Below are 12,665 nucleotides of genomic sequence, written 5' to 3' on the forward strand. Positions count from 1 at the left end.
TGGTTCTCGGCAATGCTAAAAAATTCTAAGTTGGGGAGACCAAAGCCGATTGTAATGGGAAGACTTCCATTAATTCGGTTAAGTCCTACATCAATTCCTATCAATGAGGATAAATTGTATAGGGATGACGGAAGGGCACCTGACAAATAATTGCTCCCCAAACCAAGATCTGTCAATTTGGTCAGTTGGCCTAGAGTCTGAGGAAGAGAGTGACCTAGGTGATTGTCAGAAAGATGAAGCATCTCCAGAGATGATAAGTTCCCAATAGAAGAAGGGACACTTCCAATTAGATTGTTTCGTCCTAAATTAAGATACTGAAGCTTCACCAATGAACCTATCTCTGGAGGAAGTTCTCCACTCAATTGGTTGTTATACAATATGAAATGAAATAGGTCAACGCAACGTGATATATTCTTTGGGATTTCACCGGTCAATGAATTATTGAGTAGTTGTAAAATAAGAAGACGGCGTAGCTGCCCAATTTGAGGAGGGATTTCAAGGTGAAAGCTATTATTATAGAGAGACAATTCCTTTAAAAAGCTGAGATTACCAATGTGAGGAGAGATGGATCCAGAGAGCTTTTGGGAACCCAAGCGCAACACGATGACTCTGTTGTGGTGCCGATGACTGCAAAAAACACCGTACCATTGGCAGTGGTTGACCGTACTATTCCAAGAACGAAGCACCCCAAGAGGGTCTTCAGTTATCCCATCCTTAAATGCAAGCAGAGCAGATTTGTCGATTTCATTTGATACCGAGGAGACTTGTATAAAGAACAAAGTAACAACAATCACAAAAATGAAGTGACGAAATTGTAGGTCAGCAAGGTTGAAGCCCACGAGTTGCATAACTCAAAGCAGAAGTGAAGGGAAGTGAAGTATAGGGAGATCAAGAAGGAATGAGAGATTTGATGCGTAATTCAGGTGTGGTTCAGCCACCTCATTGACAAGAGATTTATAGAGAGTCGGGATTTTGTAGAGAGCCGCTTGTTTTGGTCTCAAGAATAAAAAAATGGGTAGTGCATTGAAAAAACTAATAGACAAGAAAGTTGTAAAATTCATCTTAGCATTCTCTCTACGGCAGAATTAACTTCCGACATGAACAAATAGAAATTAATGAAATTGATTTTCCACAACAACCAAATGAAAATTATTCTGGAAGGAGTATACCATGGTTTGCATAAAGTAGACAGACTTGACTTGAGAACAACTTTCTACCCCTTGTTTTGGTTTGAGATCAACTAAAAACTTGTTTCCAAAGTTTCCAGAAAGTCAGGCTGGAAACCATTTTCCCGTGGATTCGACGATACAACAGATGGAAATCACCATAACATTGTTTTCTATTTTATGCTTTCTGTGCGGGTTTCGTATCCGATTGAGGTTTAAACATGCAAACCAAAAAATGGTATGTTGTTTTTTGTTTCGTTGATTTGTTTATTCCCTTTGCTAGACTTCTTTTTGGTCATCGTAAAAGTGGAGGGCCATCATAAACGGATCCAAGATGCTTTCTTATCGGCCGCGTGTCAGAGTATAGAAATCCCGAGATTTTTGTGTTGTCAACCAAATCAACACATAGAAGTGAGCTAACTGTGGAAAAGATTACAACCACCAATATGCAAAATGGCCACTCTCATTCTAACAAAGTAACATTGTTACCATTAAGCGATGCTACTTGCAAAATATGTAACAATAATCTACTACAGAAAAATCACACCTATATGTAAAAGTAAATGAATGTTCATAATCTACATCAACCTGGTAAATTAGTTAAACAGTGAGTATGTTATTGACAAATACACTTTGGTAGTTGTTAAACTGATAAAAGAAAAAACATTATGAACATATTCATAATTTATATTGGTAAAATTACTGTGGTGGTGACTTATTAACTAACGAAGGGGACCGCTTACAAAATTTAAAAACAATTGGTAATCTACTATTGGAATTGAGGATTATAAATTAGTCATCTCATTCATCATTTACTAGTAGTTGATCAGACTGATAAGTTCCCAATAATTTACTTACTAAAGGCATTTGAAATTTGCTATCAGTTATCGAAATTTGACGCCATGGAGACTTGTAGAAAGCACAATGGAATTGCAACCGCAAAATGGAGCAATGAAATTGTATGTATGCAAAACTAAACCCGCCAGTTGCTTAGCTCAAAGCAGAAGTGGATTGAATTGTTGTGCAGGCAAATTAAGAAGGAATGAGTGATTAGATGCATAATTCAGGTGTTGTTTAACTACCTCATTGACAAGAGATTTGCAGAGGGTGAGGATTTTGGGAGAGAGACTCTTGTTTGGGTCTCAAAATTGATTTATCTATATCGACTAGGCATAAGTGAGTGGACAAGTTCGGTGCTAAGCACTCAGATTTATTGATTACCAATCAAGATTAAGCTGCAAAATAGGTGGTCATTTATTCCTCTCAGCATTCTCTCTACGTAAGAATTAACTTCGCACACCAACAAATAAAAATTTAATGAAATTGATTTCTCATAGCAAGCAAATGAAAATTATTACAGAAGGAGAATGTCATGGTTTGCATAAAATATACAGATTAGTGGTAGGAAGACTCTGAGTCCACCACCATGGCACTACTACCCTGTGTTTTGGTTTGAAAATGACTAAAAAGTTGTTTTCAAAGTTTCCAAGACAATAGGCTAAAAATGATAAAACACTTTCTAGCGGATTCAATGAAAACAATTTCCGAGGATTTTCACTAAATTAATCTATTTTGGAAATTGAAGATGAAAATTTGGCAAATTTTCTTTGACCAAAAGTGGTCAAGATTGTTGAAGAGACGTACCGAGAGATATGTGCAAGTAACTTGAGTCATTACGAACTTGCAAATCCTCTCAAGCTGAGAGTTTCCTCTTACCAGTATGGTAGTTTTCTTTACACAAACCCTAACCTTCTTTTTACCATTTCAAGCTCTCCTTCACGCTAATTCCTTCTGATTTCCATCTCTCTGCTTCTCCTTCGCTGATTTCTGCACTCACCATTTGAATCCCTCTCTTTACCCAACCCAATTCTCGTATATGGCTGTTCCCAGCTTTCTCGCCCTCAATTCGTGCTCTCCTCTACGCCAATTCCTCCTGATTTCCATTTCTCCACTTCTCCTTCGCTGTTTTCTGCACTCTCTGCTTGAATCCCTCTCTTTCCCAACCCAATTCTCGTATATGGCTGTTCCGAGCTTTCTCGCCCTTCCTTCCTCTTCGGATGCCCCTGTTTTACTTCCATCTGTATTCTCTTCTTGGCGTCCTTCTTTTCCTCTGGTGTAGTATCCTTGGACTTTGCATGGCCTTTTTCCTGGTCTTTTCTGCAACTCTGTTCAAGGTCGCAATCCCTCTTTAGGTTATGGAGCGCGACGGTGCCGACAGCTCCTCGCCTTGCAGCTCTCTGTCAACGCCTGGGACGCTTATGCTCGCCGACGAACATCGACGTATGAGATGTCGACCCTTCTCCTGCAACATTGGAGGAATGTCATTTGACTCTCATCGGTAAGATCCATTCCAATCCTGCTATCAATTTTTCCTGCATTTCAAAGTATATTAAAGTGGGCTTGGAGGACAGACCAAGTAGACATTTTGCAACATGAGTCGGGCCTATATTTAGCAAAATTTAAATCGGCATCGGACAAACAGCGAATTTTAGAGGGCAGGCCATGGCTATTCTTTGGGCATCTTCTCAACTTCAAGCCCTGACTTCCTAATACCCCTTTGCATCGCTATGAATTCTCCACTTGTGCTTTTTGGGTCCAAATATTTGGTTTGCCTTTGGAATGCTGCACAGAAGACATGATAGTTAAGGCAGTTAGGAATGTTGGATGTGTTTTGCAAGTAAAAGCCGATCGTATTGCAGGCTCGACTCTGAGAGCGTGCCGCGCCAAGATAGAAATACCATTGTCGAAACCCCTTAAGCCAGGTCATCTGATACGGATCAAGAACGGTACCTTTTGGTTGGATTTTAGGTATGAGTGGCTATCGCATTTCTGTTATTCATGTGGAAAGTTAGGCCATTATACAACTTCTTGCCCAGACGTACTTGTTGACAAATCTTAGCTAGATGTAAAGGAAAACTTTCCCTACGGCCAATGGCTCCGAGCTGAGGTAAAGGAGTTCAGTCCTTATTGGAAGCTCTATTATGACAGGCATGATATAGCGGAGTAGATGGAAGAAACTGTACCTAAGACACCCCCGACGAATGTCCATCAACTACCCTTGTTGCTGCCACCATCCACAACTCAAGAGCCTCCCCTGTTTCAGCCCACAGCCATCATCCGGACTCCTTCGACAGATTCACTAGCTCCCCTCCCTAGCTAGTGTTGTACCTGGCTGTCCTCTCACCACTACTCTCATACTTGCCACATAAAAATTAAAAGGCGTTCAGGCTCAGGAATCTCCGTCCCTTCAGGTTAAGAAGTCCAAGGCTTCTCGTCCTACTCCAAAGATAGGACTTGCCAAGAAACCGAAGCGTTACAGCCCTTATGACCTAAAGGGTGTCGTTCCTGCTGATTTTGATGAATCCGTGCTTCTTGATACTCCCATTTTGGAAGCAACAGAAGCTGATCGATGGGCGAAGGTGGCTGGCCCTCAACAGCCACCACCTCTTCGATGAAAATTCTGAGTTGGAACTGTCAGGGGTTGGGCAATCCCCTGACGGTTGAAGCGCTTAAAGCCTTGATGGCTAAAGAAAAACCTAGCCTTCTATTTTTGATGGAGACTAAACATAGTGAGGTTTTTCTCCGATGTCTTAACCGCAGCCTCCATTTGGGAATATCTGGGTGGTCAGTTCGATGGGTTCAGATGGGGGCTTGGCTATTTTCTGGAATGACAACCTTTGTTTGACTTCGATCAAGTCGACCCCTTCTTTTTTTGACTTGTTCTGTCAGGATACTGAGGATGACAACACCTGCCATATTACTTGTCTTCATGCTCCAGCGGTATATCCCCTTCGGCAACAACTATAACAGGAGCTGCGCACTATCAGCTATGAGAATCACTCTCCATGGGTTTGCCTAGGTGATTTCAATGATATCCTTTACCCATGGGAGAAGGTGGGCAAAAGACCAGCAGATTTCTCCTGTATGTCTTCATTTCGTGTTGTCTTAACTGACTGCGCTCTCATGAATCTTGAATCGATAGGTTGTGCCTTCACTTGGCAGAATAATCGAGATGGGGATGAACTTATTAGAGAATGCTTGAACATGGTTCTTTGTACTATGGCATGGCGTTTATAGTTTCCTTTGGCAGAAGTCTTCGCTCTCCCTGTTGTTGCCTCTGATCACAGTCCTCTTTTATTATCTACTATCGCTTCTAGAAAGAAGAGTCAGCGGTTTTTTAGATTTGAAGCTTTTTGGAATGAGGACAGTGAATGTCACCATATCATCGCCTTTTCCTGGCATTCGATTTTGATGGAGGATTCAAGCCTCTCTGCCAAGTTACAACATGTTGCTGCTGCTTTGATTAGGTGGAGTCATACCAAATTCCGAATTAATCATACTCGCATAACTCAAATCCAGCAGCAGCTACAACACCTCACTAACCAGACTGTGATTGCTTATGATAGATCCAAAGTCATGGCTTTAAAAAAGGAATTACACAGTGCATGGCAGCGCAAAGAATAGTTTTGGGCCATGAGATCTAGAATACATTGGCTGATGGGGGGATCGCAATACACGATTTTTTCACGCAACTACAATCCAGAGGCGACAGCGGAACGGGATTAGTATGCTCAGGATGAAACAGGGGATTGGGTCAGGGATCCCAGTAGGCTTAAGGAAATGACAACTACTTTCTTCTCATCATTATATACCGCAGTGGGTGCACGCAACTTTGGACCTATCTTAGATCAATGTCCTACGATGGTGACGCCAAACATGAACAACGTTTTAACGTCATTGTTGACCTTGGAAGAGTTGAAGCTAGCTACGTTTCAACTAGGAGCAACCAAAGCTCCTGGTCCTGACGGCCTCAATGGTCTCTTTTTATAGGACTCATTGGGATATCATCAAGGACGATCTTTTCAAAGAGGTTCGGCATTTCTTTATCTTAGGGCGTTTATCTTTTTTTTTTGGTAAAGCAGGGTGTTTATTTTTAGCCTTAAATAAAACAGTTATTGTTTTGATTCCAAAACTCCCTCACCCTGAGAGTCTTGATCAGTTTCGCCCTATTAGTTTATGCAACTACGCCTATAAGATTATCTCAAAGGTGCCTGCAAATAAACTAAAACCTCTGATTACCAATTCTCATTTATGAGGAACAATCTGCTTTTGTGAGTGGGCGTTAGATACAGGATAACATCTTATTAGTCCAGGAGGTTCTACATCAACTCAGATCTAAAAGGAGGAAGCGCAAATTTCACACTGTTATCAAGATGGATATGCGGAAGGCCTACAATAGAGTCGAATGAGATTTTTTACATGCTTATCTACTTAAGTTAGGCTTTCATCCACTATGGAGTAATCTGGTCATGCAATGTATCACCACTACATCTTTCTGTATTAGCATGAATGGCTAGCAGCTTAGGCCTTTCTATCCTACCAGGGCCTTCGCCAATGAGACCTCTATCCCCATACCTTTTTATCCTCCTATCCAATCTATTATATTCTCTTATTCATAGTGCACTCGATATGGATACACTAAAAAGTATAAAACTCAATAGATGGTGTCCAACTCTCACACCTTCTCTTTGCAGACGATGCTATTTTCTTTGTAGAAGGATCAGTTCGGGAATGTCAAAACTTATCAAATCTATTGAATCAATATTGCTTTGCAACGGGTCAAGAGGTAAATTGCAACAAATCTAGTATCTTTTTTAGTAAATCTTGCCCTACCTCTTTACAGGAAAATATGGCTAGTGCTATTAGAACAAATCTAGTATCTTTTTTAGTAAATCTTGCCCTACCTCTTTACAGGAAAATATGGCTAGTGCTATTAGAGTACCTATACTGCAATGTTGTGCGAAATATCTTGGTATACCATCTGATTGGGGCAAGTCGAAAAGGGATATGTTCTCGTGGATACTAGCTCGAGTGAATACCAGATTGGAAGGTTGGAAGGAAAATCTTTTCTCAAAGGCGGGGAAAGAGATTATGCTAAAGGATGTGGTACAATCCATACCACAGTTGCCATGTCTATATTTCAATTACCCATTTCTCTTTGTACATCTATTGAATAGAGAATCACATGATTTTGGTGGTAGAATGACCGACAGCGAACATGAATCCATTGGCGAAATTGGGAGGTACTCAAACAAAGCAAGGAAGTTGGTGGTTTAGCGTTTCGAGATCTCCTTAGTTTTAACTTAGCCATGCTTGTTAAGCAAGCATGGCGACTATTTCTTCAGCCTTCCACCTTGTGAGGTAAATCTTTAAGGGCTTATATTTTCCATCTACACAGTTCGATAAGGCAGAAAAAGGCTCTCACCCGTCATGGGGCTAGTAGAGTCTTCTAAGTGGACGTGATGCTATTTTACCATATGTTTGCTGGTCGGTAGGAGATGGGAGTTTTATAAGTATCAGGGCAGATATGTGTTTACCTATTGGCAGATTAACTGGACCTCCTCAACGAGAAGAGCCCACTTTAGTGGCTGATCTTATCGATCACACCACCAACACCTGGAAGTACCCTCTGCTCCACATATTTTTTAACTCCCAGGTGGTTAACCAAGTTGCATCTATTCCGGTACGACCCAGATTTGCCAAGGATAAACTTATATGGACTGCTACAACTCATGGCGACTATACAGTGAAATCAGCATATCACAATATCAAACATTCAGCAGACAATCAGATCAACAGTACACCCTCAACCTCACATCAACACCCAAAATGGCTATGGCAAAAATTGTGGAAAATGCACACAACTCCTAAGGTACGACATTTTTTGTGGTTACTGTGCCAAAGTAGTTTAGCGACAAGAGCGAATCTACATTATAGACATATCATTGATAACCCAACATGTCCTATTTGCGATCAAGACACCCCTGAAACCTTGGAACATTTGTTCCTGTTTTGTCCATGGACTTCACGTGTCTAGAGTCATCCCCAGATTAATCTCCCCATTCAAACTCAGCATATACAACATATAGCAGACTGGATCATAGAGCATGCCCGTGAACAGAAACCCTTACCTGGTCTGGAAGTAATCGCAACTGTCCTTTGGCACATTTGGAGGGCTCGAAATGCCTTTATTTTTGGACGAAAGATTCCTGATCTGCATTATGTGGCTGAAGAAGCACTGCTTCAATCTCATGTGGCTACTACTGTTGCTCGTTCTTCCACCTACAAGGCCACTTTGTTTCAAAACAACGGATCTTTATGGCGATCCCCAAATTTGGGGGTCTTAAAGGTCAATATTGATAGATCTTATCAACTGGGAAGTAAGGAAGGGGCTATGGCTTGTGTGTGCCGTGATTCATAGGGACAACTTACTGGTGGCTTCTCTGAGAGCTTTGTTGCGTTCTCGGCTCTGCAGGCGGAGATCCATGCTTGCTTGTTTGCTCTCCGGCATTTTGCTCGATCAAGGCCTCTCTCACGCTACGCTGATTCTCAAATCGGATTGCCAGACCCTCATCGAGACACTGACGGGTCAGCACCAGCCGCCATGGGCAGAATGAAGCCTCTTCTCCGAAGCTGTTTTCCTGCTTTTGTTTTTCCCTAATCTTTCCCTTGCCTTCTGTTGTCGTGAGGTGAATGTCGCCGCTGACTACGCTGCAAAGGTCAATAGGGTAAATTCCAAGAGAAGAAATTGGGCTGTCTTTCCCCCTTCTCATTTGTTAGAACTTGTTTACGCTGATGCGATTGCTACTGGTTGTAATTGTTTTGGTCCTTCTATATAAATTTTGTATTCCCCAAAAAAAAAAAAAAAAAAAAAGTGGTCAAGATTTTAATTCCACATAGGCCTAGTAGACCACATACGGTGTTTAAGGAGCTTAGTTTCTGCAGTCTAATTGGCAAAAATTTCCCTCTAACTCGCCTTTGATTCATGACATCTTTAAAAAAAAAAAAAAAATGCATTTAGATAATTAGGATAATTGTCCAAAATTTTTTGCATATTCTATACGATGGTCAATTCAATTCTAAACCTTTTAATTGTACCGTTTTAGTCTCAAGCCTTTTGATGAATTGACAATTTAGTCATTCCAGCCAATTTTGACTAGAAATCACTAACTTAAATGTTGACTGTCTTACATGACATTGTCAGCATAGACATAGATAATTTTACAATTTTTAATTATAATTTTTTTCCTTTCGGTTTCTTTTTTATTGAATTTTTTATTTTTATTTTTTAATCAGCGACCCCAACTGGCCACTGAACGACCCTCGCCAGCCGGTTGTGATTGTAACAAACAATGCAGAAAATTGAATGTTCTTTTCTGTCTGGTTGATTTTTTTCCTTCCCTTCACTAGACGTCTTTTTGGTCATCATTAAAGTAAAGAGCCATGAAGAAAAGGAGAAAAAGTGGAGAAAAAACACAATCCGGCTAGTTATATTTTTGAGGAAAGAGAGATTATGTTTCCTTCATCAGCGGAGGAAAATTCTTTCAATATGTTTCTAATTAGTCGGTTACACATACAAATATCAACCACCGTTGTTATGATAAAGTGAAGACCGTGGTTTGGAAAATTAAACATTTTTAGTCTTCCTATTGCATCATGGTTTATCTTGCCATCCTCCGCCCGGTCACTCATCTTAGAAATAATGAGAGCACAGGCCAGATCTAAGTAGTCTAACATTACAAGAACTCAGAAACGCAGCTTCGTTTGTTGGCGTTAAGGAAGGGCATGTGTTCAGATGGGGCCTTATAATCGACATCAAACTTCTCGAAACACTAAGAAACAGAAGGGAAGCGCGTATTGAAAAATTAGAAAAGCAAGTGATGAAGGTCTATGTGAAAGCTTGACCTTTTCCTTCTATTGGACAAGGTTATTTCTACTTTGGCCGATTCAATTGATCTATAGTGATGCTCCCACTTTTCTTGTAAGAAAAGGACACAGGATCTTTTAACTAATATCCTGATAATCAACTTGTTGGACAAAATACTTCGAATTGGGAAGAAATGCGATTAAACTTTGAGGCGGTGATAATACTCTCTGCAAGAAATTATTTGCCCCACAAAAATCCTACAAGATACAATATAGTCTCAAATGAGAATACAAAAATAGCAATTCTGTAGCAATTCTGGTGTATATCCAAAAATTCTCAAAGGGAAACAATTGAAAGAAGGTTGTATTTTAGAAAGAAAATTCGACAACACTTGATGATGATTGATATTAAAAACTGATGTACTTATCTCAACATTTTGAACAGAAGCAAACCTTCGAAAAATGTTGCAAAGTGAACAAATACATTCTTAGAAGATACGGTGGAAAGACTCATTGAAAATTCATAATAAAAAATAATAATTTTTATATTCTGAATTTCATAAATTTTGAAAAAATCCAATTGAACAAATACAAACTTTCAAAGGTTGTGAGAGACCCAAAAAAAATAGTAAAAAAATAAAATAAATGAGAATTGGTGCTAAAAGTGTAAAGTGCACCTATAATCACGCACCCGCATGTGTTATTGTGGAGTCTAACCCGTAGTTCATTTCATTCATTTGAACAAATTAGTAGACATCAATACTTATATAGTGGTTCACCTACTCTCAACTTTCCTATGTGGGATAGGAAAAAACACTAATTTATTTGTTTTATAACAAACAACCAACACAACCTTGGGCAGATTGGTGGTTAGCATAAAGTAGACAAATTAGTAGCAGATTGACTTGAGTCCACCTCTACTATCTCATGTTTAGGTTTGAGACCAGCTAATAAGTTGCTTCCAAATTTTTAGAAAGTCAAGCCAAAAATGAGAAAACGCCTTCCCCTGAATTCAAATAAAAACAAATTTTGAGAATTTTTACCAAACACACTAACCTTGGAAATTGAAAATGAAAAACCAACTTTTCTTTAACCAAACAAGGCTGGAGATTTTGATTCCACATAAGCCTAGTAGACCATGTTTATTTTTCGAGGATTACATTCTTCATTGCAAGAAAATGACACGGTATCTTTTAACTAATTTCATAATAATCAACCTTAGCCAGATCAGTGATTCGCATAAAGTAGACAAATTAAGGAGAGATTGACTTGAGTCCACCACTACTCTCCCCATATTTTGGTTTGAGACCAACTAATAAGTTGTTTGCAAAGTATTTTGTAAGTTGGGCTAAATATAAGAAAACGCCTTCCCCTAGATTCAAATGAAAACAATTTCTAAGAACTTTTATCAAATACACTAATCTTGGAAATTGAAAACGGAAAACCAATGACTTTTCTTTAATCAAAATGGGCCCGAGATTTTGATTTCCCATAAGCCTATTAGACCACCTTTGGCTTTGAAAAAGCTTGGTTTTGGCAATCTATTCAAAAGAAATTCCTCCTACCGGCCTTCAATTTATGAGATCTTTAAGAAAATTATTCATCTAGATAATCCAACTTAAAGAAAGTGTCCTACCACTACTCTAAAGTGCACAACGACTATCTTTCTTGGTCGACCTAATGTTCAGACATATCTTCAACATCATATAACACGACATGATATGAAAGGTGAAAATTACCATACTTAGGTCCACCACAGAACCCATCACTTGAACCGATTTTCTTTTGAATGGTGCGAGAGGAGAAAATCACCGCAACATTCTTTTCTATTCTATGTTGAGATCTACTTATGAGTTGTGTTAGAAAGTTCCATATTGAAGAATTGGTATGGTTTGGAATAGTAAATGTATCCTAGTTGGCCTATAACTTGTTGATTTAAGCTTTTGAGTAAAGATAAGTCCAACTAGATATATTGACAAGCTTGAACTTAAGCTCTCTTTTGGCGATCTCCTTGTGTGAAGGTCTCAAGCTTTTGTTGCACACTCTTAGCAAATGGTTCAGAGCCAATGGTAGATCATGTGTTCTAGTATTTGGTGAAAATCTTAAGGAATGAATATGTTCACCAACCCGGTTTTCAGGTAGTGGGCATTGTGATGTAACAACATGGGCCCAATGGCAAACTTCATCATTTAGTATGGAGAAAGAGATCGAGGATGAAACTAGGCGTCAATGAAGATTCAAGTTGAGATAACTTGATGCAAAAGGATATTTAGATTAAGGGGCAGCAAACTTAACATTGAGCTCATGCTTGAGGGGAATATTGTTGAAATGTACTTGTGAGTTATGTTAGAAAGTCTCACATCGGAATATTGGTGTGATATGGAGCAATTAGTATAACATAACTCATTAATTTAAACTTTGGATTAAATGCGAGTACAACTGAATATGTTAATGGACTCAAACTTGAGCTCCCTATCGACGATTTCTCCTAGTAGAGACATCGGATTTTTGCCGTGTGCTTCTAACATTTTATACTTTTTATGTCGATTCCATATGTCTAAGTATCCATGGTGCATTGGGTTGATTTTTTATTTTCTTAACACTGGTTTTGAGTACTGTGAGTGTTGCTCAGAAGGCCTTCGTGATGTTGTTGGTTCATTAATCCTCTCCCTACGTGTCTCGAATCGGTCCTTATGAGCCCCAGCAGCCCGGCCCGTAAACATATTATGGTGTTCTGATGTCCGTTCAGGGCCATTTAGATGTTGTTTGATAACTATCCCAACTGTGATTGAT

Source organism: Eucalyptus grandis, chromosome 3, assembly GCF_016545825.1.
Source record: "Eucalyptus grandis isolate ANBG69807.140 chromosome 3, ASM1654582v1, whole genome shotgun sequence".
NCBI classification, from domain to species: Eukaryota; Viridiplantae; Streptophyta; class Magnoliopsida; order Myrtales; family Myrtaceae; genus Eucalyptus; species Eucalyptus grandis.